Raw genomic sequence first — 26,421 nt, 5'->3', positions numbered from 1 at the left:
CCTGCTAATATTTATCATGTGAGAAATTAAAACTGAAAAATTTTATTAATCCACTTAAAAATATAAATAAGCCCATTACATGTTTCCATAAATAATATATTTTTAATGAAATGAGAGATATTTTCCAAAGTAAAGAAAAAAAAAAATAGTGTCAAGAATGGCAGTGTTTTACATTTTGCAATTCTCTGGCTTAATCTTGTAAATGTCTGGCTTTATAAAAGACATCTGGTTTCTCATATCTGCTTCTACATTCAATCTGTCTCAATATGTTGTTTTAGTTGAAGTATATGAGGAAAATCTGGACTCACACAGATTTTTTAGTTGGAAATGTAAGGAGAGTTTTAATAGCCTTTACAGATGATTGTGGATTTTTTTTTTTTTGCAATGTGGAATCTACAACCATATCAATATGCTTTCCATACTCTGTTTTATTAAAATCTACTGTCTACTACCTTGCACTTTAAATGGATCTTTTGCTTATGCATATATACATATATATTTTAATATCAAGCATTGGTCATTTGGAAGATATTGGTTCACTGGGTATGCAAAAATTCCAAATGGTACTGCATTATATAGTATCACATTTGTTAGTAACACTACCTATCTCATCAGAAAAGTCTTTAAGGATTGGGAAACTGATAAGTTCACAGGGGAAGATAAGTTTTCCAAAATTGTGATTTTTGTTTGAAAGCTCAGATTTAATCATTGCCAACAGATACAGCTGGATTTTGCTTCCCTTGAAGCGACAAGCTCATTTTGTTCACTTTCAAGAAAATCTCTGCCAGATATCCAAGTTCGAAAAACCACAGTTTGCCTGTCAGTTGTTCTTTCAAGTAAAAATGGTGACTTATGAAAAAAGTGGCTAGTTCAGTTCTCAACCCCAGTAGTCACCCAAGTACTTGACTTGAGACAACCATCCACTTTGGTACCTGGCAGAAGTGCTTCATGTGACTTCCTAGTTCATAACGAAGATGTTAAGCAGATCTGTACTCAAAGGACAAGATTTGACATCATAACATTTTTTTTACTGCTTCATCAAGTATATCTGTAGGTAAATCTAGCATTTTAAAAATATTAACTGTGAGTGTGTGATGGTGAAGAATACCAGGGTTAGAGTAGAGTTTGGTGTTGCTGACTGGATTAATGCTGAGGCACCAACAGTTTTTCCCACCATGCTTCTGCACCGTTCGTGCAAATGTTAGCCAAGTATAAAAGGCAAATATCATCAGTTTTATTACGAAAATTATTTTGAATTTGTGAACCCGATGAAAGTATCTCAGAGACTGACTGAAAGGGGTTGGGGGACCTGCAGGAGTCCAGGGACCAAATTTTGAGAATTGTTGATATTATAGTAACAGGAAACTGTCTGATCAACACAATAGATTACAGAAGGAAACTCTTTGGTAAAGAATTTAACTAAGCAAATTTTTGATTCCTAAAATATTCTGGAGATAACAGTTGCTCTGTTTCCAGGCCAAGTACTATCCATCTTTTACTCTTTACTTTTTCTGTTATAATTCCTTCTTGTTTATGTAATTCAGGCTTAAGAATCTAGTAGCTTATTTCCAAAAAACAACCCCCTTAATCTCACAAATCAGAGGGCTTCACACTAAGTGTGGAGCTCACAACAAAGTTCTAGAACTCGAAGCTACATCAATTACCTTTTTCCTTGAATTGAGCTATATTCTAGTCACACTTTGGAATGAATGACAGCAAAGAAGAAATAAAAACCACAGCCCTATTAATAGCCACAGTTTTAAAAATTCTACAAAAGTGTCCTCTGTTAAGGCATAATTATAATTCCTTCACCTGGTGATGGTGTCATCATGCTGCATGTTCTAGAGTATTATTTAGTATAATAAGAACAGGTATTACATTTCTGAAGGGTTTGGATAGTGTCCCATCAAAAGCATACTTTCAAGAAGCAATCTTATATACTGAGTTATATACAGAGAGATGGTAATTTTTATTAACCAGGTGAAGTCAAATCCTTTTTTATTCTGAATCCAAATCTCTGACCTATCACAAAAACATTGCTAGAATGAATTCAGTCGAATATGAGGAAAAAACAATGTCTTTTGCTGGTTTTCACAGTAAGATTTTGACTAACGCTATTAGACATGGTATCCCATCGGCCTTGGTCGAAGGAAGTTCTTTACTTTCTTCCTGACTTTCAGTGTATATTAAATATTCTCAGGTTCAAAAGTTTCAATATTTGATACTAATGATTATTCCTCTCAATCTTTTCTCTACTCATCAATTCATCTCTGATCCCAGTGATGTGATCATTGTGACCTTTACATCTTCGTTCAAGGTTTTATATATAGATATCTACCTAGATATATAATATCTCTATCTATCTATCTATCTGGATAGACATAGATATATATTTCCTTTTCTTGACATGGGCACATTTTCACATTGGTTTTGTAAACTCAAATCTAGTCATCTGTATCATTACTTAAATCCTCTGAAACTTCCTTTAGCTCAGATTCAAATCTTTTTTTTCCTTTCCACAATGCTTAACAAATCAAAACTTTGCAATGAGAAATCTAAGCCTAAAATTGTTATAAAGCCAGAAGTACAGGCTATATTCCCTTAGAAAATAATTTCACTAATTAGGCAACAGGTGACCTAAAAGCTACTCATAAATCCCTTTGTTCATTTCTAGCTGACCTCTTTGCCATCTCTAACAACAGCAATTGCTTTATTTTTCTGTGCTTCTTCAGTCTTATTTATATTTCAAATTCTTTCAAATCTTTATTCTCCAAGAAAATCTTGCCTAATGACTTTATGAAGAAGATCAAGGTCATCCTACATAATTTTCTTCAATTCCTCTTTCTTTATCCTCACATTGAAATTGTCCATCTCTTTATTCAAGAGTTCTTTTGCCCAACATTAATACCTGACTGGTGCTTTTGATTCTATCTTCTCTTCCATTATCAGAGTTCCTTCAGTTCTGCCCTCTGCTTCTTTTCCCCATTTTTTCAATGCCTATAAAATTGCTTACATCTTCCCTGTTATAAAATATATTTCACCTTTTAACTCTGTATGTTCTTAAAGACATCTGTTTTACTTTCATCTACTCCCAAACTTAGAGAAAAAGACGTAGATACTAATTTTTCCTGCTTCCTCTATTTTTATTTTCTTTGCATTTTGACTTACACATTTATTAAGATTGCTTTCACAAAGAAAAACCATTACAGATTAACCACAAAATTCAAGGTTTTTCACAATAATCACATATATAAAATTGTATACAGCATTTTACATCACTATTTCTCTCTTGTTGAAATGTTTTTCTCCTTTAGCTACCAAAGTTGGTGCTCTTGATTTGCCCATAATCTTTTTCTTGTATTTATTCTTGCTTTTTCCTCCACTTACCTCTTAAATAATATTTATTCTTTTTGTTGTTGTTCTTTATGTTGTTTGATAATATCTTTTACCCCCATAGTCTTAACTGCATCTGTATATGGATGACTATCAAATCTATAATTTGGCGGGGCCTGATATTTTTCTGAAGTATAGACTGAGAAATTTTTTCTTAAGATTTTATTTATTTATTTATTTATTTATTTATTTTGCATGCAGGCATGAGCAGGGATAGGGACAGGGGGAGAGAATCTGAAGCAGACTCCCTACTGAGCAGTGGGCCCAAGGTAGGGCTGGATCTCACCACTGGGAGATCATGACCCGAACCAAACTCAAGAGTCAGATGCTTAACCCACTGAGCCACCCAGGTGCCCCTAGCTTGAGATTTTTTATTGCCTACTGAATATTCCAACATGATTGTCCTAAAAAACTCAAATTCAGTTAAGTTCAAAACAGATTCTCTTTGCTGTATCTCCACCTCCACCCCCAAACTATTCATTATTCTCATTATTTTAGTGTATATTACCACTATTTTCTCAGGCACCTATGACAGAAATCTTAGAATTGTCTCCAATACTCCATTCCAATAATTAGTCACATCTTAGCTTTATATCTAATCATTTCTCAAACCTCGTTCTTTTAATTCTATCTATTCAATGTCAATTTTATATTCTTCATTTCCATTTTTTTTTCTGGTCACTGGTTTCATCATCTCTTTCTTGACTGCTAACTACTTACTTAAACAAATGTATTCTTCTCCAGCCTACCCTTTACACTATCACCAGACTAAACTTTATAAAACATAATATACTCAAAAATCTTCGGTGGCTCCTGGGAACCCACCAAACATGGTTCAGGTTTTTTGGCATGGCCTTCTAGAATTTGAAACCATCTTACTTTACTAATACCTTTCCCTAAATCATCTCCCTCATGCATACTAAGGTTCATTCATAGTTAACACTTGCAATATATCTTGTCTTCTATTGGTTTTCTAATGCTGCTTTCTCAACCTAGAATACCCTTCTCTCCCAATGACAACAAAATCCTACTCATCTCTCTAGCTGAATTTATAAACTACACCCTCTTCCCATCTCCAGGTATAATGAATAACTTTTTTAGAATGTTCATTTAATTTGGCACTGTGCAAGAATTAATTATTTTCCTGTTGCTCTTCTCTTCTATTTTCCTTGAGATTTGGGTCTTTAATTTTTTAGTCCCATACAGAGGTTGGCACGGGATTTTCTATGTTGTTCATAAATCTATAAAAAGCATTTTGTAGATTTGTTTTTAATTATCTTACTCCTTATTGGTTAAGTAAATTTGTCAAGGTTATACCATTGTTAATAGTAAAGGTCGTCTGAGAAAGTGTGTTTCCTTATTTGTATTTAGTTCTTTTCCTGTGTCGAAGACTTTTCATCAATTTATAGGTGAACTATAATCATTTCCTCTAATATACTTTTTCTTCTATATATTCTTAATAACAAGATTTTTTTTTAATAACAGCAGCAAAAAGCACTCTAAAATTCTGAGTAATCTATTTTCACTGTACTGAGGCCTACCTCTTTTTAGGTGTCTTTTTGAATAAAATATATATAATTAAGTAGCAAATTAATGCATGGAATGACTTGTTCTGTCCTTCTCCTGTTAGAGCTTTTTACATCACTTATTTAATATTTCAAGGGGTTTATAAATCATTTATCTGCTAATCTTTGCAACATCCCTGCTGAGACAGTCAATTAGCTGAAGAAGTACTGCTGGTTGGCAAGTGATAAGTAATATTACTTGCACTTTACAGATGAAGAAACTAAAGCAGAGAGAGGTTAATCGACTTGACCATGTCTTACACAGTCTGTGGTAGTACTGATGTTAGAATGGGAGCCTGGGGTTATTCACATCAAAATTATACAAGCATTAAAAGCCTGGGACTGGGGCTGTTCTTTATTATATAATACTTTCTAAATCCTTTGTCTTATCTTCTTTTCTGGGTCTGTATAAGGAGGATAGATACTTTCAAAATATACCTTCTCATTGAACTAAGACTATTTTTTTCTATATCAAATAAATATTTAGTTTTTGAAAGGATTTTAAAACACAGACACATTTCAGAATAATTCACTATTAACTTTTCCATCTTTAAAATAACAATGAATGGTTAAATCAAGCTCAGTAGTTATATCTGGTCTGCTCCAAGTTGTAACAATGACCATAAGGATAATGAAACAGTTATTGTTTACTAATGTGTTATCAATAACCAAATATTGACTGTATGCTGGATTCCACACTAAACAGTATGAGAATTATATAATTTAAATTTCTCAACAATTCTATCAAATAGGTATTCTCATTATCTCATTTTTAAATATGAAATAAATAACAAGGATTTGGAAACATTAAGTCATGAAACTAGTAGGTGGTTTAACCACTTACAAAACCAGCTGCCATTTTCCAACATTTGTATTGGAGCATACTAAACCCATTTTCTTTTGATTGTATGTCAGCAATATTTCTTTTCCAGTATGAAAGAAATTCACAGACTGTTTTAAGACATTATAGGATGATATTTTATTGACATCCCTACAGTACCTGGCTTTTTAATATTATCATCTGATATTCAATGTAACTGACACCACCATCTCTTCCTTGATTTCTAGAAACATTTTGCATTCCAAAACCCACAGATCTTGTCTACTCATCCAGGTGATGGTCCCCATCTTTAGATGCCTCAGTCAGGGCTGTTCAGCCCATGAGAGTAAAAGCACACTCACCAGGAACTAGGAATTTGAGAAGGATTTACTAAATTGACACTTCAAAAAAAAATGGTTTCAAAATATGAAAAAAAAATCTGCAAAACTGAGATAAAAACTTGTTTGAGTAATTTTTCAAACACTAATATCTGTACAACTCATCAACTGCTACGTTGCTCAACTCTCATAGAGTTATCTATAAATTACATGGATGATGTGATATGGATACATTTTAATACATCTGATAAGATGTCATGTAAAGCTTCCAAAAGTGCAGTTGCCTAGGACCGAGGAAGGTTTAAAAATGATCCTGCTCACAGTGAACTAGAAGTGACTTCAGTAGGAGGCTGAGGCAGAGATGCTGGGCCTAGAGAGTGAAAGAACAGGCATGCATTGGAGAGAGCTGTCTGGTACAGAAGGGCCAGGAATTTGTGACTTATCGAGTGGGGAACATGAAGGTAGAGCACCCTTCAGTGAGAATCCTGGGATTGCTTCTAGATCTCTAACTTGGATGAATAATAAGATGGCATTTTTGGGTGAATGCTAAAGGAAAAGCAACAGCAGAAAAAAGTCTAAGAATGGCCCTTTAACAATTCACAGTGTCACATTTTTTTTTTTTGATTTGGCAATGATTTCTTTTTTTTTTATGAGATCTATTATATTATGTTAGCCACCATACAGTACATCCCCAGTTTCCGATGTAAAGTTCGATGATTCATTAGTTGCATATAACACCCAGTGCACCATGCAAATACTTGCCCTCCTTACTACCCATCACCGGTCTATCCCATTCCCCCACCCCCTCCCCTCTGAGGCACTCAGTTTGTTTCTTAGTCCATAGTCTCTCATGTTTCATTCCCCCTTCTGATTACCCCCCCTTTCTTTATCCCTTTCTTCCCCTACCGATCATCCTAGTTCTTATGTTCCATAGGTGAGAGAAATCATATGATATTTGTCTTTCTATGCTTGACTTATTTCACTTAGCATTATCTCCTCCAGTGCTGTCCATGTTGCAGCAAATGTTGAGAATTCATTCTTTCTGATAGCTGAGTAATATTCCATTGTATATATGGACCACAACTTCTTAATCCAGTCATCTGTTGAAGGGCATCTCGGCTCCTTCCATGATTTGGCTATTGTGGACAATGCAGCTATGAACATTGGGGTGCATATGGCCCTTCTCTTTACTACGTCTGTATCTTTGGGGTAAACACCCAGTAGTGCAATGGCTGGGTCATAGGGTAGTTCAATTTTTAACTTTTTAAGGGACCTCCACACTGTTTTCCAGAGTGGCTGTACCAACTTGCATTCCCACCAACAATGTAGGAGGGATCCCCTTTCTCCACATCCTCTCCAACAATTGTTGTTTCTTGCCTTGTCTATCTTTGCCATTCTAACTGGCGTAAGGTGGTATCTCAGTGTGGTTTTGATTTGAATTTCCCTGATGGCTAATGATTTTGAACATTTTTTCATGTGTCTGTTAGCCATTTGTATGTCTTCATTGGAAAAGTGTCTGTTCATATCTTCTGCCCATTTTATGATTTGTTTATTTGTTTCTCGTGTATTGAGTTTGAGAAGTTCTTTGTAGATCTTGGATACCAGTCCTTTATCTGTGGTGTCCTTTGCAAATATATTCTCCCATTCCGTGGGCTGTCTCTTAGTTTTTTTGACTGTTTCCTTGGCTGTGCAGAAGCTCTTTATCCTGATAAAGTCCCATAAGTTCATTTTATCTTTTATTTCTCTTGCCTTTGGAGATGTGTCGTGAAAAAGGTTGCTCTGGCCGATGTCATAGAAGTTGTTGCCTATGTTCTCCTCTAGAATTTTGATGGATTCCTGTCTCACATTGAGGTCTTTCATCCATTTGGAGTTTATTTTTGTGTATGGTGTGAGAGAGTGGTCAAGTTTCATTCTTTTGCATGTAGCTGTCCAATTTTCCCAGCACCATTTATTGAAGAGACTGTCTTTTTTCCACCGGATGTTTTTTCCTGCTTTATCAAAGATTAGTTGCCCAAAGAGCCGAGGGTCCATTTCTGGGTTCTCTATTCTGTTCCATTGGTCGATGTGTCTGTTTTTGTGCCAGTACCATGCTGTCTTTGTGATCACAGCTTTGTAGTACAGCTCGAAATCCGGCATTGTGATGCCCCCAGCTTTGTTTTTCCTTTTCAACAGTTCCTTGGAGATTCGGGGCCTTTTCTGGTTCCATACAAATTTAAGGACTATTTGTTCCAGTTCTTTGAAAAATGTCCTCGGTATTTTGATCGGGATAGCATTGAAAGTGTAGATTGCTCTGGGTAGTATGGACATTTTAACTATGTTAATTCTTCCAATCCATGAGCATGGAATATTTTTCCATCTTTTTATGTCTTCCTCAATATCTTTCAAAAGTGATCTATAGTTTCTAGGATATAGGTCCTTTACGTCTCTGGTTAAGTTAATTCCAAGGTAACGTATGGTTTTTGGTGTTATTGTAAATGGGATGGATTCCCTAATTTCTCTTTCTTCAGTCTCGTTATTCGTGTATAGAAATGCAACTGATTTCTGGGCATTGATTTTGTATCCTGCCACCTTACTGAATTGTTCTATAACTTCTAATAGTTTGGGAGTGGATTCCTTTGGGTTTTCCATATAGAGTATCATGTCATCTGCAAAGAGAGACAGTTTGACTTCTTCTTTGCCGATTTGGATACCTTTGATCCCTTTTTGTCTTCTGATTGCTGTTGCAAGGACTTCTAGTACTATGTTGAATAATAGTGGCGAGAGTGGGCATCCTTGTCGTGTTCCTGATCTTAAGGGAAAGGCTTCCAGCTTTTCCCCATTGAGAATAATGCTTGCAGTAGGCTTTTCATAGATGGCTTTTATGAGATTGAGAAATGTACCCTCTATTCCTACACTCTGAAGGGTTTTAATCAGGAAAGGATGCTGTATTTTGTCAAATGCTTTTTCTGCATCAATTGAGAGGATCATATGGTTCTTGAGTCTTTTCTTGTTGATATGATGTATCACATTGATTGATTTGCGAGTGTTGAACCATGCTTGCATCCCAGGTATGAATCCCACTTGGTCATGATGGATAATCCTTTTAATGTACTGTTGGATTCTATTAGCAAGGATCTTGTTGAGGATTTTGGCATCCATATTCATTAGAGAAATCGGTCTGTAATTCTCCTTTTTGAGGGGGTCTTTGCCTGGTTTGGGGATCAAGGTAATATTAGCCTCATAGAATGAGTTTGGTAGCTTTCCTTCTGTTTCTATTTTTTGAAATAGCTTTAGGAGAATAGGTATTATTTCTTCTTTGAATGTTTGGTAGAATTCCCCAGGAAAACCGTCTGGGCCTGGAGTTTTATTATTTGGAAGGTTGTTTATCACTGACTCAATTTCTTCATAGTTAATTGGCCTATTTAAGAAATCTATTTCTTCCTGTTTCAGTCTTGGTAGTTTATAGGTTTCCAGGAAGGCCTCCATCTCTTCCAGATTGTTTAGTTTTTTGGCATATAGCTGTTGATAAAAGTTTCTAATAATCCTTGCAATTTCAATGGTGCTGGTCGTGACCTCTCCCTTTTCAGTCATAATTTTAATAATCTCAGTCCTTTCTCTTTGTTTTTGGACAAGTTTTGCCAGTGGTCTATCAATTTTATGGATTCTCTCAAAGAACCAGCTTCTAGTCCTGTTGATCTGCTCTACTGTGGTTCTGGTCTCTAATTCATTGATTTCTGCTCTAATCTTGGTCAACTCCTTCCTTGTCAGTGGGTTAGGCCTGTCCCTCTGTTGCTGTTCCAGTTTCTTGAGGTGAGAATATAGAAACTGCATTTTAGATTTTTCTATTCTTTTGAGTGAGGCTTGGATGGCTATGTATTTCCCCCTTAGGACTGCCTTTGCAGTATCCCATAGGTTTTGGACCGTTGTGTATTCATTCTCGTTGGTCTCCATAAATTGTTTAATTTGTTTTTTGATTTCCTGGTTTATCGAGTCATTCTTGAGCAGGATGGTTCTTAGCCTCCAAGTGTTTGAGTTTCTTCCAGGTTTTTCCTTGTGGTTGAGTTCCAATTTCAGAGCGTTGTGGTCTGAGAATATGCAGGGGATAATTTCAATCTTTTGGTATTGGCTGAGACCTGTTTTGTGTCCCAGAGCATGATCTATTCTTGAGAATGTTCCATGGGCATTTGAATAGAATGAGTATTCTTTGGTTCTGGGGTGTAGTGTTCTATATATATCTATGAGGTCCAACTCGTCGAGTATGGCATTCAAAGCCTTTGATTCTTTGCTTAGTTTTTGCCAGGGTGTTCTGTCTATTTCTGATAGTGGGGTGTTGAGGTCCCCTACTATTACTGTGTTCTTATCTATATGTCTCTTTATTTTGGTTAAGAGTTGGCTTGTGTATCTTGCTGCTCCCCTGTTGGGGGCATATATATTAATAATTGTCATATCCACTTGTTGAATACTTCCTTTAAGAATAATATAGTGCCCTTCTGTATCTCTCTCTATGGCCTCTAGTTTAAAATCCAGTCTATCTGATATGAGAATTGCTACTCCAGCTTTCTTTTGAGGTCCATTTGCGTGGAAGATGGTACTCCATCCCCTTACTCTAAGTCTGAATGTATCTTTGGGTTCAAAATGAGTCTCTTGTAGACAGCAAATGGATGGGTCATTTCTTTTTATCCAGTATGCAACCCTGTGGCGTTTTATGGGAGCATTCAAGCCATTTACATTGATTGTGATTATTGAGAGATATGGTTTCAATGATGCCATGTTGCCAGTAAAGTCCTTGTTTGTATCGGTTGTGACTTTCTGTTCTGTATCACTCTTGGGGCCTTTTTCTCTTTATAGAACCCCCCCTTAATATCTCCTGTAAGGCTGGTTTCGTGGTTATGAAATTGGTTAATGATTGGCGATTCTGGAACATCTTTATTTCTCCATCAATTCTTAATGACAGCCTTGCTGGATAAAGGATTCTTGGCTGCATGTTTTTCTCTGAAAGAACTTTAAAAATGCCCCCCCCAACCCTTTGTCTCATTCAGGTCTGTGTAGACAGGTCTGACGTAATTCTGATACCTTTGCCTTGGTACGTGAGAAATTTCTTTGCCCTGGCCACTTTCAAGAGTGTATCCTTGTATCTAATATTTGCGAATTGCACTATGACGTGACGTGGTGTAGGTTTTTCGTGGTTGAGCTTGGGAGGGGTCCTCTCTGCCTCTTGGACACGAATGTTTGTTTCCCTTGCTAGATTAGGGAAGTTTTCAGCTACAATTTGTTCAAATATCTCTTCTAGACCTGTTTTTCTCCACCCCCTCAGGGATGCCGATGATTCTGATATTGGATCATTTCATAGAGTCAGTAATCTCCCGTAACCTACATTTGTGGGCTTGGATTTTTTTAAGTCCAGTTTCTATTTTCATTTTTTCTACTACTAACCCATCCTCCAATTCGCTAATACCTTCCTCTGCCTCAGTGACCCTGGCCGTCAGAGCCTCTAGTTTGACTACATTTGGCTCATAGAATTTTTAATTTTTGCCAGATTCGCTCTCATTTCCGCCCTTAGAGATTCTATATTCTCATTAACATTTTCGTTAATACTTTCTTCAAGTCTACACATCATCTTGATCATTGTTACTCTGAATTCCATTTCTGATAATTTGGGTACATCCATATCCACTATTTCTGTGGCAGAGGCCACAGACTCATTGTTTTTTCTTTGCTGGGGGGGACTTCTCCTTCTCGTCATTCTGATGAGGAGAGGTTGCGGGGTTGTCCAGAGCCCAAATTACTGACTGGGACCCAGGCCCTGCGCCCTTGTTTTATAGGGATCTTAGGGATGTGGGCTTCTTCTTTAAAGATTTTATTTATTTATGTGGCAGAGAGACAGCCAGTGAGAGAAGGAACACAAGCAGAGGAGTGGGAGAGGAAGAAGCAGGGTCCCAGCGGATGAGCCCGATGAGGGACTCCTTTCTGGAACGCCGGGATCACGCCCTGAGCCGAAGACAGGCACTTAATGACTGTGGCATCCAGGCGCCCAGGGATGTGGGCTTCTTGATTTTTCAGCTTGCCTTCTGGGGGAGGGGCCTACCGCGCCGATACTCAGGAAACCCTGTTTGGGTAGAGTCTCCCTGTCCCCTGCGAGGGGGGATGGGGATGGGCACTCTGTGAGCCGGTATTTCCAGGCTTTTGTTCTCTGGCGGCTTTCCCTGGCGGTCTGCTGTGCCTCTTCTGAGAGTCAGAGCAGCAGCGGCCGAATCTCAGCCTCTGTCTCAGAACAGAGGGACTGCGGACCACTCCACTGATGTTCTGGCCACTTTAACTCTGTTACTGTTGGTGCTGCTCAACCCTGCAGCGTCCCGGGATGTGCAGCACACACCCGGCGTCCCAACCCTCACTTCCAGGGCCGGCACGTCTCTGTCCTTTGTGTTTCTAACACCACCAGCCACTGCCAGCCGCCCCTGTGCACTCCCGGAGCTCCTGGTCTCAGTCTGGATCCAGTGAGCACACCGGAGTTCCATGAGTAGTCTGGTGGCGTGAGCTCCCGGCTCACGGTCTCAGTCTGCTGTCTCGAGGGTCCTGGTCCGCGGTCCGCCCCCCCCACCCCATGCCAGTGGCTACCGCTTCCCAGTGCCCGAACTCGGTGGCTCCCTCCCCCTTCCGTTTATCTTCCGATATCTGTGCACGGTTTCACGGCTCCCCACTTTGTACCTCAATACTCAGGGCTGGAGATGTTCATTTGTAGAGATCCAGATGTATCTTCCTGCGTCTCAGGCTGATTCCGTGGATGTTCAGCTGGTCTGGTACCTATCCAACTCCACTCAGGGGACCGGCTGAAAAAGGGGTCCCCTACTCCTCGCCATCTTAACTCCCCCTCCCACAGTGTCACCTTTAAAGTAAATCTGGCATTCTTTTCTTTTCTCAATGAATGAGAATACATTAATTGAAAACACACATTCACACACATACTAATATCTGCTCTTCTGCAATCACATATTTTCTGCATAATGTCTATCTATTCCAAGGAAATAGTGCTTAAGCACTCCAATATGCCTCTTTTCAGCCAAAAAGAAAAACAGTTGCTATGATTATGTTTTCACATATTTTAATATATTTATGTTCATTGCCAATTATCTGCTTTGCAGATACAAGTTTTCTATATAGTATTTAATATTCCCCTTTATTGAAAATATCATTGTTCAGGGGCACCTTGGCGGCTCAGTCGGTTAAGTGTCTGCTTATGGCTCAGGTCCTGATCCTGGGGTCCTGGGATTGAGCCCCCTGTCAGGCTCCCTGCTCAGTGGGGTATCTGCTCCTTCCTTTCCCTCTGCCCCTGCCCCCAACTTTTTGCTCTCTCTGTCTCAAATAAATGAAATCTTTGAAAAAAAATGAAAATGTCATTGTTCAGTATGTTTTTCATGTTTATGGTATGTCTGAATGTTAGAATTACTGATTAATCTCTTTATTAATGGAATGATCTTCAGCACAATGTTTAATACTCTCTTTCTCAACCATCATTATATTTTGAGATTTCCCATACATCACTTCCTATGGGATTTTCAGATTTTTCAGGCTTTTTGAAGTCCAGTAGAATAGGCTCCAGAAAGAAAAAGGAATGCTGAAGAACAGCAACATAAATTAAATAACTACTTTAAGAAATTACAAATGTACTCATCTAGGCATTGAAAAATATATATGAATATTTACATCATATATAGTAGCTATATAAATAATAATGTTAAAATGAGATCATCACAAAGCAAACTATATTAAAATATGAATTTTAAAATGTGGTAAAATCACTATTAATAAGCTTTTTATGGTGAGAAGACAAGCTGTTACTCTGAAAAACCTCATGACATTTTATAGATTGTCAAAATCACCAATAGCGAGCATCTCTGTTATCAACTCTATTATCAGTATTGGAAATTATCATTATGACATAGTTTCATTATTAGGAATATTTAAGAAACATTTAATGTGGTAAACACTGATTTTAATAAATATAAAAACAACTTATATTGATGAAGTTACAATAAACTAAACTTTTACTAAACTTTTAAGTTACAATAAAATAAACTTTTAATAGATCAAAAGAACTCCAAATAGAGATATTTCATTGACCAAAGTATAAACTACTTGAGGGTGGAGAGTTTCTATTGTTCTTGTTTGTCCTCCAAATTTCAGAAAAGGGTTATAAGTACAGTGCAGGATACTAAGTAAATATTTAACAAATAACATTTTTTGAATTCATTACGTTTGTGGTACGAATTTGGATTTCTTTTGTACTGACATAACTAGAAGATTTTTATTTCAGCACTATGAATTATTAATGTCTTTACTTAATTTCCATAATGTCTATGTCAACCAAACTTATTCGAGTGATAATTAGAAGAACGACTGCATGCCTATCCTATCTTCTAGGCTTCCGTTTTTGCATATCACTTCATTAATTCACACCAACTTTTGGTATTTTTATAGCATAGCTAAAGAGTATAAAAATACATAGAAGTATTTGCCAAAGAACTCTAAATAAAACAGGTCTGAGAAGACAAATGCCATATGATTTTACTCAAATGTGGAATCTGAAAAACAAAATGAATAAATAAGCAAAGAAAAAGCAGAATCAGACCTGTAAATAGAACAAACTGACGGTTGCAGGGGTGGGTAGGCAAAATGGGTGAAGGGGACTGGGAGATACAGACTTCCAGTTATAGAATGAGAAAGTCACAGGAACAAAAAGCACAGCAGAGGGAATATAGTCAATGATACTGTAATAGCTTTGTATGGTGACAGATGGTGACTACACTTGTGGTGAGCAGAGAATAATGTGTACAGATATTGAATCACAATGTTGTACACCTGAAACTAATGTAACACTGTATATCGACTGTACTCAAATTAAAAAAAAAACTGATCTCAGATATGAAATTAGAGCCATGCTTGCTTATACTTCCATCTAAGTGCTTTAGCTGAAGCAAGGCCTTCAATCTTGCTGCACGTATAAATCACCTAGGATGGCTTTTAAACTTACCAATGGCTGGCCCCACTATCGTATCTGATTTTTATCTAGATGACAATAATCATTTTTTGATTGAAAACTTTATTTCATCGTTTGCAAAGGCAGCACAACAGTTGACAGGAAATGTGTTTATATGCGTGTTTGTGCACACACACAATCCCTAGTGCTTTTAAAATTATGGGACAGGGTTAATCATAAATATTCAGCTAAATTCCATTTATCAGCTTATTAAAGTGCAAGGAAGTAGGGAAAATAATTCAGACAAGTCTTTTGTTTTTTATTAAAAAACAAAAGTCTTGTAGAAATCTTTAGGAAATTAATACAAAATGGTGGAATACAAAAAATCTTGTTGTTTTGTTTACTCCCTAGTCTAGGGCAATGCAAACAACAGAAGTTAATCTGGAGTTTACATTAAGTTAGGCTATATTGTATTAAGTATAGACAATAGCCAAATGTTAACTTGCCATTAATTTTTTCCAAACAAATCACATTTTTGTTCTCTTCCTTCTCTCTCCATCTCCCTTTAAGTTATATCAACTGTACTGTTTACCATGTTGCCCCTAACACTTACCTCCTCGACTAGAATACGCTTCTGTACTCATTACTATTCAATAACTCAACAGTAAAAAATCGTAAATGCAGGCCAAGGCATTTCAAAGAGGAAAGAAAATGTCCTTATATATTTTAAACAGAAAAAAAGCAGTTCAAAATAAGTTATAAAACAACAAAATTTTTGAAAGTTAGTTATAGCTAAATTTTGCAGTTAGTTATCCCTCTTAAAGAAAAAAGATGGGTAAAGCATAGAAGGAACGTGTTGTTGAGGGCAATGAAAATAAGCAGGTATTATAAGCTACTACATGCCATCCATGTTCAATAGATTTAGAAGACAGAGGTTTGAATGCCATCATTACTTGTTTTACCATTTGATGCTGGGAAAAATATTGAATTTCTTGGGCTTCAGTTTTCATGCCTTCAAAATGTGGGTTCCCAAACCAACAAAATGCTTCAAAGCTTTTCTAGGCCTAAAAGTCACTGACTTAGGGTCCATGTGCCCTCTACAAAGGCCAAGTTTTCACAAAATATATCATATTTCTAAAAGCTTTTAGAGAAAGAAAAAGCTATATTTAGAGAGTCTGTACAGTGTCCATGGGTGTTTTCCAGTCTTACTACTATTTTTAGCCGGGTGTAGAACAGTAGGACAACAAGTTTGCTTTAACTAATAACTGCCCAGATTTCTTGGACTTAAAGATAAGTTTTTCATTATTCCAAATATTGACTTAGGAAACTGCTAAAAACAAGAATTGTTTTAATTTATTTACTGAATTGGCCCACTATTACATGGCCTGACCCAAAACGTGACTTACAAGGTTGCATTTTGGTGTGGACATGCAGTCTTTATCCTTCTGTTTCATTATAGACTTCTTAGAGGATAAACATGTGCAACAGTTTGAGTCCCTGAGTAAGAGTGTTCCTTACAGTTTTTCGTTTTGTTGTTTTGTTTATGAATTTCAGGCTGATTTACTCCAATTTGAATGCAGGTAGGAATTTATAAATTTCTCAAGATCCTATTTTCATTCTTATGAATCTTCTTGATTGTATTTTAATACAAAGAAGACTTTAGCAGATTCACAGACATTTGACAGAGTAAAAAACAAAAGAAAACAAAAACAGCATTAGGAAAAAACCCAAAAATCTCAAATGGAAAATGATACAACTGGCAGAAGTTTATGATGTTAGTAAGAGATATGAGCACAAACAGACTCAGAAGCAGACCACCACTGTAAACTTTTAACTATGCTAGTCTCCAGGAGGAGGGTTACCTGAATTCAGTAGTTCTACTTTTTGTTATAGATGTTTAAAACACATCTTGCACATGTGTACCGACATTAAAAATAAATGTTCATGTAAGTGCTGTTCATAATATGTCCAAAACAACCCAAATTTCATCAACAGAGTATTAAATATATTTTCTTATATTTACAATGAAATATTATATAGTAGTAAAAATTAATGAACACTAACACAACATGGATGAACCTTAGAAACATAACGTTCAGTGAAAAAAGCAAGCACAGAAAATATGAAATCAATTTTATAAAAGTCAATAATAAGCAAAATCACATATATAGTTAAAAAAACCTACATAAAAATTAAGTGAATGTTGAACATAAAACCAAGTCAGTTATTTCTTTGATGAAAGCAGGAAGGTGGGATCAGGGCGCAGCACAATGATTCAGCAGTCTAGTTCTTAGTTTTAGTGGTGTGTGTTCTTAGTTTTAGTGGTGTGTTTGTAGTTTATTTTATTATTATATCTCATAACTTAATATATTTGAATATATTCTTTTTGTGTATTAAGTATTATACAATAGTATTTTTAAAGTTAAAATCCCCAGGGTGCTTGGGTGGCTCAGTCAGTAAAGCGTCTGACTTTGGCTCAGGTCATGATCGCAGGCTCCTGGGATCGAGCCCCATGTTGGGCTCCCTGCTCGGCGGGGAGTCAGCTTCTCCTTCTGCCCTTCCCCCCCAGCTCGTGCTCTCTCTCTCTCTCTCTGTCTGAAATAAAATCTTAAAAAAGAAAAAGTTAAAATCCCCTACATACCAAAGATAACCCCTAGTCATTAATTATAGAGAAGGGAGTCAGCTTTGACACACATATATTTTTACTCATTAATCTTTTAAAGTTGAAATCATTCAAATGTGAAAGTTTTCCCTCTTCATATGAGGACTTTATTTTCCATAAAGAGACCTCCTACTTTGGGATAATTTGCTGTCCCAGTCCTGTGGCTGCCTAGGAATTTTAAAAATAACTGATAACTACAATCTCCTGACCCAAGAGAATACAGAAAGGATGGAGTGGCAGAGGTAATCTTATACATTACTGATAAATACATACAAAGACAAAAGTGTTACAAAGCTATTTCCCCATCTAGCAACTTAGTTTTTATTAGTAAGTATATAAAAGAACAAAATAATAAAATACGAGCAGATTTCCTCTTATTTTGCTCTTCCAGGATGCTATTTTAGATTGTTACTTCATCTTCATATCTGAGAGAGACACACACAGACAAAGTGTGTGCATGTGTGTATTTGGTTTTGTGGAAGCTGCATTATTCAAAAATTTACATTTCTTTCTTTAATTAAATGGTTTTTGTTGTCCCTTGGGAATGCAAAAGAGAGCAACAGCAGATTATAGAGAAATAGCTGATGCAGTACTATGGCTTTACCTGTGGAAAAGTATAAATAACTTTAGAATTCAATGATTCTGAAACTGTCCTTTTCTTGTCATTATAAAAATGCTCCAAAACTCATGTTTTGCAAATAATATGGCACAAAAGTTTATCAGGTGATTTTCTATCCTTATGTGAGTCATGTAATAGTATGTCTAATATAGGTACTACGCCTAAATGTAATGGGATGATGTGTAAATGATTAAAACTACATAGATTCTCTACAAAGCTGTAGTAATCAAAACAGTATGGTACTGGCACAAAAATAGACATATATCAGTGGAACACAACAGAGAGCCCAGAAATAAACCCACACTTTTTGGTCAGTTAATCTTTGACAAAGAAAGTAAGAATATGCAGTGGGAAAAACACTGTCTCTTCAAGAAATGGTGCTGGGAATTGGACAGCTAGCTACATGTAAAAAAATGAAACTGGACCACTTTCTTGTACCATATACAAAAATAAACTCAAAATGGATTACAGACCTAAATGTGAGACCTGAAACCATAAGAATTCTAGAAGAGAACACAGGCAGTAATTTCTCCGACAGCTGCAGCAACACTTTTCTAGATATGTCTCCTAAGGCAATGGAACAAAAGCAAAAATAAACTATTGGAACTACATCAAAATAAAAAGCTTCTGCACAGCAAAGGAAGCCATCACCAAAACAAAGAGGCAACGTACTGAATGGGAGAAGATATTTGTAAACGATATATCCAGCAAAGGGTTAATATCCAAAAAATATATATAAAGAACTTATACAACTCAATACCAAAAAACAACAATCCAATCAAAAAATGGGCAGAGGACTAAATAGATATTTTTCCAAAGAAGACACACAGATGGCCAACAGACACGTGAAAAGATGTTCAACATCATAATCATCAGGGAAGTGTAAATCAAAACCACAATAAGCTATCATCTTACACCTGTCAGAATAGCTAAAAATCAAAGATAAGAAATCACAGGTGTTGGTGAGGATGTGGAGAAAAAGGAATCCTTGTGCACTGTTGGTGGAAATGTAAATTGGTACAGCCACTGTGGATATCAGTATGGAGGATCCTCAAAAAATTAAAAATAGAAATACCACATGATTCAATAATTCCACTACTGGGTATTTGCCTAAAGAAAACAAAAACACTAATTTGAAAAGATGTGCACCCTATGTTTATTGCATCGTTTTTTCCAATAACCAATTATGGAAGCAACCTAAGTATCCATCAATAGACGAATGAATAAGAAAGATGCAGCATGCACACACTAAGGAATATTACACAATTATCAAAAAGGATGAGATCATGCCCTTTGAGACAAAATGGATGGACCTAGAGGGTAGTATGTTAAGTGAAATAAATCAGACTGAGAAAGACAAATACCATATGATTTCACTCAGAAGTGGAATCTAAAAAAACAAATAAGCAAACGAAAAGCAGAATCAGAACTATAAATGCATAGAACAGATGATGATTGCCAGAGGGAAGGGTGGTGAGGGGGTGGGCAAAATGGATGAAGGGGAGTGGGAGATACAGACTTCCTGTTATGAGATTAATAAGTCACAGGAATTAAAAGCTCAGCATAGGGAATATAGTCAATGATATTGTAACAGTATTGTATGGTGACAGATGGTAGCTACACTTGTGGTGAGCATAGGTAATATACAGAGATGTCGAATCACCATGTGTACACCATGTTTGAAACTAATGTAACATTGTCTGTCAAGTATACCAAAAAAAATTTTAAACTAGATAAACTCTTCAGCTATATCACCAGTGTGAGATCTAGCTAGGCTTTCATCTCATGGATACTTTTGCCATAGATCTCACAAACATGGGGTCTGTGTTGGTCTTATAATTATCCTTAGAATTACAGGGACTGATTCATTCTTTGAATAAATTTTATTGCCTATATTCCATGTGAGAGTTACAGTGCTGGGTCCTGAGAATACAGAAGTCAACACACAAGGAAATACAAGGATAAACCACATTTTCTAACATGTTAACTTTTTACATTCATTCATCCATAAGCCATCCCCCTGGGGTCTTACATTGAGTACTGAGCAGGGATCAAGTGGTGTACTAAATACTGAGTATAGGCCCTAATTTTGATGTCACTATTGCCTTTTGTCTTGCCATATAATGAGACATCTTTATTATCCTTTTGTCTTAAGTTTTTATCGCCAACTGTGCTAATGAAAAATAAAATTGTTAGTGGGATTTTGACATGCATACGTAAATAAGGTCCTCTTTCCCATGCCCCATTTTCCTCCCTTTTAACTCCCTATGTGCACTCACTTTTTGCCAGGACCAAAAATGATATGCCCCAACAAGAACCAAGCTGATTTCTTCACAACACTGATTGGAGCTGCTCTTCACTTCAAAGACTACTTTATGTCATCATGGCCATTAATTATAATAAGCAACTAGAAGATCATGAAGACAATGTAGAAAATGATTTGTTTTAAGAGAAAGTAACAAAAAGATTAATCTGCCGCTCCACATTTCTAACCTCCTAGGATTAAGCCAGTCACCAAGATCACTACGTGTACTAGGCAACAACAAGCTAAAAATGGGAAAAAAAACATCATACTGTTATTGTATTCATTTCCCTCCAAGGTACTCTTGATAAACACCACAACCGCCAAGGGAATTGCAAACAGCTTCCTTGTACATTATATATCTTTTTCCAAGTAGTTATATCCAGCCATTGGCACACTTTATTTAAGGTAGTTCAATGTGTGAGATTAAGTGTTCCTACCTGATTGGAAACCTTCTTATCCTTAATTCATTGGCTATACTTGATTTTCGTGGATCACACCTTCAGACTTCTACCAGAAACTGTTCCTTTGGGAAAACCAGGCCTTCCAGAAACTCAAGAAACTGAAATGGAGACAGCAAGAGAAAGGAACATTATCTATACTTATAGATCTCAATTTTAAAATTTTAAGTACATGTCCACACCTAGATCTCCTAAACAGTATAATAACTTAAGGGAAATTCACAGTTTATAAGTTTGAATACTCACAAATGAACATATTATGACAAGAGTACAGGTTTAATTTGGGGACTTCAAGCTAAGCAGGAAAATAAAAAAGCCATTATCCTTTGTCCATTACAACACAAAAGGCAAAAAAGGGCAAGTTTTCTTTTCTTAAATTTACTTCCTTCCTTTAGTCTTCATCTAGATCTTTAGTAAATTATTAATTTGACTAAACTTAATTATTCATAAAAGAAACATAAAAACTTAAAAGAAATATATTTCAAAGAGACTTATAATATGTAATATCCACAGCACACATGTCCCATGAGCTTGTCTTTTCAAGCACTGATGTACACAAAAGTGTCCGTGTCTCAGGGGAAGCACACACACACACGTCTCTTTTTGTGATGGGGTGGTAGGGAGAGAATAAATCTATTGGCTGCTGGTCAGTGATTTAGAAAAATAGAAATTAACATAAAAGGAAAGACTGCAAGTAAAGAAATAAAGTCCTGAAACTGCGCTTCCAAAATAGTAATAGCAGTTTTCTGAGTAGCTGAGAAAGCAGTCTCCTCAAATTATAGTCACACCTGTTACAGACCATCTGCCCATAAATTCCACAGCATCATTAATGGAAAACAAATGGCACTATATTACCTTCCCTTTATCCACTGGCCATTCTCATATGAATTATTTTTCTCTTCAAAGTCATGTTCTTTCCTATATGTTTACATTAGGATCTAGGAAGAATGCCATGCCATGGTACTTTTACAGTGATGGCTCTGCAAGGAGCACTGGATTATTAAGAGGATATACATTGTTGAAAATATTTTAGGTTGAGTTCCCTTAGAATCAGAACCTGAGAAGAGAATTTGAATGCAAATTGTTTATCTGGGAGGTAGTCCCAGGAAACTCAGAGGTGGAGTGGAAACTGAGAGTAGAGGGATGGAAGGAGGCCAAGAGTGGTGCATTACTGAGCAGTTTACTCTGGGGGGACTATTGTCAGTCCTTCCAGGAAGTTCCGTGAGACTACAGAGCATGACTCAGAGTTATCCCAATAATGGGTGAGAAAACTTGAAGTACTCATCTTCCAACCCCCCTCTGTCATGGTTGAAAGCCACACCCAGATATATTAGCTCTTGGACACTTCTGGCCTGCCCTAAAGTAGATAATTACAGGTAACAGCATGATTCTATCAGTCTATACTGCAATGATGAGTGCTGAGAGAGTTATGACAGAAGCACTGTAAGCATCTGATACAGTGGGGACAGTGGGTATTAATGACTAGCTTGCAAGTCCAAGTGGAAAACCTTAAGTCCTTGGGTTAATGGTTTTACTTTGAGGAATTTAAGCACTGATGTATCAGTAACAATTTCCTTTATTAAATCTTTATTAAATCTAAGATCCTAACAATGTGGTAAACAAAGGCAGAAGAAAAATTATTAAATTTCTTTACTACCTATAGCCCATTGACAAGTCCTTGAAATAGGCGGAGTGACATTCCTCTAGGGACTCAACTGCCTGGATGTTGACACTTTGCTAAGGGCAAAAGGCAATTCTAGCCCAATCCCCCCCACCACCCCCCGCCCAAGATCCTATAAGCCTACTTTAACACATAAAAATTCTTTTGGAAACTTTCTTTATCTCTACCCTCCAAGATACATGTTGGCAATCATCCCCCAAGCATATGGCCTATCGATATACATCTGAAGGTCTCATGACTGAGGTTTTATTAGACAGTAATAAATGACCTTTTCCCAACAATAGCTAGTCCCCTCAACGTCCTTGAAACCTTGCTTCCAAAATTCCTTAGAGAACTACGCTAGCCCTAACCCCCTCCCAACTTGAAAGTATATAATGGTCCACTCCTCACGATCCCAGTGCAGCTCTTTCTGCCCATGGGTTCTGTCCCTGTGCTTTAATAAAATCATGTTTTTGCACCAAAGACATCTCAAGAATTGTTGGCCATTGTCTTCAAGCCCTAATGTTCTTTCCTACATCACTAAGTCTCCAATCTTTTTGGGAAACTGGGTATCTTTGATAGATTTTCAAAAAGTGAAATGACTTAAGATTTCAAGTTGACCATTCCATTCATTCAACAAATATTTACTGAACACCTTAAGTATGCCATGGGTTTACTAGGCACCAGTGTTACCATTATAAAAGCATTACCTTACCATCTGGAATTCAATGTATTGGGACACTCAGATAAGTAAATCCATAATTATAATACAAATTATTACAGAGTGTTATGGGAAGACACAGCAGGACCTTAATTCATGCTGTGGACAGTNGGCACCAGTGTTACCATTATAAAAGCATTACCTTACCATCTGGAATTCAATGTATTGGGACACTCAGATAAGGAAGGTATGTGAGGAGTATCAGCAGGGTTTTCTGTAAAAGGCAGTACTTGAGATGGGAATGATCTATATGAGTGAATTTTTGAAGCAAAGAAAAGAGAAATTCATGGTAGCAAGAAAAAGAATAGATAAGGATTAGACCAGAAAATAGTTCCATATACAATCAGTATAAAGAGTGCTCACTGGAGTACAAGAAAGAAGACAAGGGAGAGTCTTAGAAGCCAGACCAGGAATGGTCCATGTATATTACTAAATGCCCTGGTCTGAATGTTTGAGTCCTCCCCAAATTCATATGTTAAAATCCTAATTCCCAGATGTCATGGTATTCATAGGTGGGACCTTTGGGAGGTAATTTAGTCATGAGGGTGGAGCCCTCTTGAACGGAATTTGTGATTTTGTAAAAGAGACCCCACCAGGCTCCCTAGCACCTTCTGCCACTTGGGGATACAAAGACAAATCTGTAACCCAGGAAAGGGACGTCACCCAACCGATTGAACTTCCAGCCCCCACAACTGTGAGGAAAATATTTATTGTTCATGAGCCACCCAGTCTGTAGTATGAGACAGTTAGAATGTGAGATTTTATCCTAAGGAAGGTGGGAATTCATTGAAGGATTTTTTTGTTTTGTTTTGTTTTAGATTTTATTTCTACGTAATCTCTACACCCAACATGGGGCTTTATTTCAAGTAGAGGTGGAGGCTAAGCGCCCAAATTGGGTGCTGACTGTGTGAGGGCAGTTCAGTGTTAACTAGCCCTGTCTAAGTCTCTTTGCTGATGGATAGGTGTGGAGGCTCAGCTCACTGATGGAGACACTGAAATAACCCTGGTAGAAGAAGAATCAGAGTGCTGCCTGCTTTTGGAGGGCAGGAGTGGGATTGTGTGGAAGATCAGTTCTTCATGTGGTCCCACTGAAACGAGGGGGTATAGGTAGCAGGTGCAATTTTTCCATTGGATTTTGGCTTGAGCACAGTATGTATTGCCAAAATGGTTTTCTGTTGTCACCAACCCTTTTCTTCATACTTTGGGTGGGGAAACCAGGTTTTCCTTAAAGATTTTTTTGTCTCTTGTTCTGCTGGTGATGGATTAGAGGCTCCTGCAGTGCACTCTGCATGATATATGGGAAGCAGCAGGAAACAGGAGGCCATCACCATATCATTCCTCAAGTCCCATGGTCCTTAGTAAGTCCACCTTCTCATTTCCATCTTTCAGTGTCTCCTATGCTTGTTTGTTATGTTATAGTCAGGGTTTTAGTTTTAAGTGTGAGGTCCCGGGAGAAATGAGCTACTCCATCTTATTGGAAGCAGATGTCTGGCAGTCTATTGATGTTGGAAGTGCTAATTTTCACACTTTCAGGGGTGCCTGGGTGGCTCAGCTGGTTAAGTGTCCAACTCTTGATTTTGACTCAGGTCATGATTTCAGAGTCGTGGGATTGAGCCCTGCATTGGGCTCCACGCTCAGCAGGCAGTCTGCCTGAGATTCTCTCTCCCTCTCACTCTGCTTACCCCTGCTCACTCTCTCTCTCTCTCCCTCAAAATAAATAAATAAATCTCAAAAAAAAAGGTACTGATTCTTACACTTCTATTTTTTTTTTAACGATTTTATTTATTTATTTGACACAGAGAGAGGCAGCGAGAGAGGGAACACAAGCAGGGGGAGTGGGAGAGGGAGAAGCAGGCTTCCCACTGAGCAGGGAGCCAATGCGGGGTCGATCCCAGAAAGCTGGGATCATGACCTGAGCCGAAGGCAGACGCTTAACGACTGAGCCACCCAGGCACCCCACTGATTTTTACACTTTTAAAAGTCAAGTGTTTTGCTAGATTTGAAATTTAAAAATAAGCAAGGAATGAGGCAAGAATGATCTATATGATAATAGATCAGAGTTGGAAATTTCAGTATACATTCATGATTAGCTTAATATTGACACACATGGTTTATATATAGAAATGTTTATAGATATGTGTATATACTTGGTTAGGGTAACACATGTATCTCTTGGCTCAATCAGCTAAGAAGACCGAGAAACAATCACACCTCAACAGCAATGAGCATACCTCCCACCCAGATCGCAGTGTCTAATACCATTCTGCAATAAAAGGATCTAGGAAAAATGGCGGATTCTAGGGCTGGGACAGTAAATATACAAGATGAGCCTAGACTATCTTTCAGAAAAAAGGGAAATATTAAAAAATACAGACCTATATGGATCAGGGCATATCAAAGTAACAGAAGAGTTCAGATTGGTCATAACTGAAAGTTGAGATTGGTCACAACTAGAACAATTTGAGCAACAAGGTAAATAAAGTAGTATTACATTATAACCCAAAGTATACAATACAAATCCATGAGTTCTTACTGATAAAAATAGATAATTAAATAAGGAAAAACAGACAAATCTCCAATGCAGAATTCCAAATAGCTTATATAGATACCCTACCTAAACATAACTCCCCATTCCTTAGTTGTGAACTAAGAATAATGACTTTCTTCCAAAGTGTTCAGTATGGAATTGGAAAAAAGAGTAACTGTACAAGAGAAAAACCTGAAAAACCCTTCCTCAGTCAGGTGATCAAGGTCACCCTCAGCCGTCATAAATCATGTTGACTGTACGCTTGATGTGATCTGACAAAGTGGCCCTTCTACTCTGTGGTCTTTCCCTTCAAACACATAATCCCAATCTTATCATGAGAAATGCATCAAACAAATTCCATTAGCAGTATTGTACAAAAACCTGATTTATACTACTCAAA

At 37.1% G+C, this 26,421-nt stretch overlaps 1 protein-coding gene across 3 annotated transcripts in view; it reads right to left on the bottom strand.

The window, feature by feature from the left end:
- Positions 1 to 26,421, bottom strand: part of PKIA (cAMP-dependent protein kinase inhibitor alpha) — a 99,409-nt gene that overhangs the window by 13,947 nt on the left and 59,041 nt on the right. For 2 of the 3 annotated variants that reach the window (XM_019805620.2, XM_002924918.4), the window contains exon 2: positions 21,093 to 21,214. The exons of the other annotated variant lie outside the window; for it this stretch is intronic. The gene's annotated coding sequence lies outside the window, so the exon portion shown is untranslated. The remainder of the gene's footprint in view (positions 1 to 21,092; positions 21,215 to 26,421) is intronic. 3 annotated transcript variants of the gene reach the window in all.

This window comes from Ailuropoda melanoleuca, chromosome 9, assembly GCF_002007445.2.
Source record: "Ailuropoda melanoleuca isolate Jingjing chromosome 9, ASM200744v2, whole genome shotgun sequence".
In the NCBI taxonomy this organism is placed as follows: Eukaryota; Metazoa; Chordata; class Mammalia; order Carnivora; family Ursidae; genus Ailuropoda; species Ailuropoda melanoleuca.
This window is presented reverse-complemented; position numbering and strand designations above follow the sequence as displayed.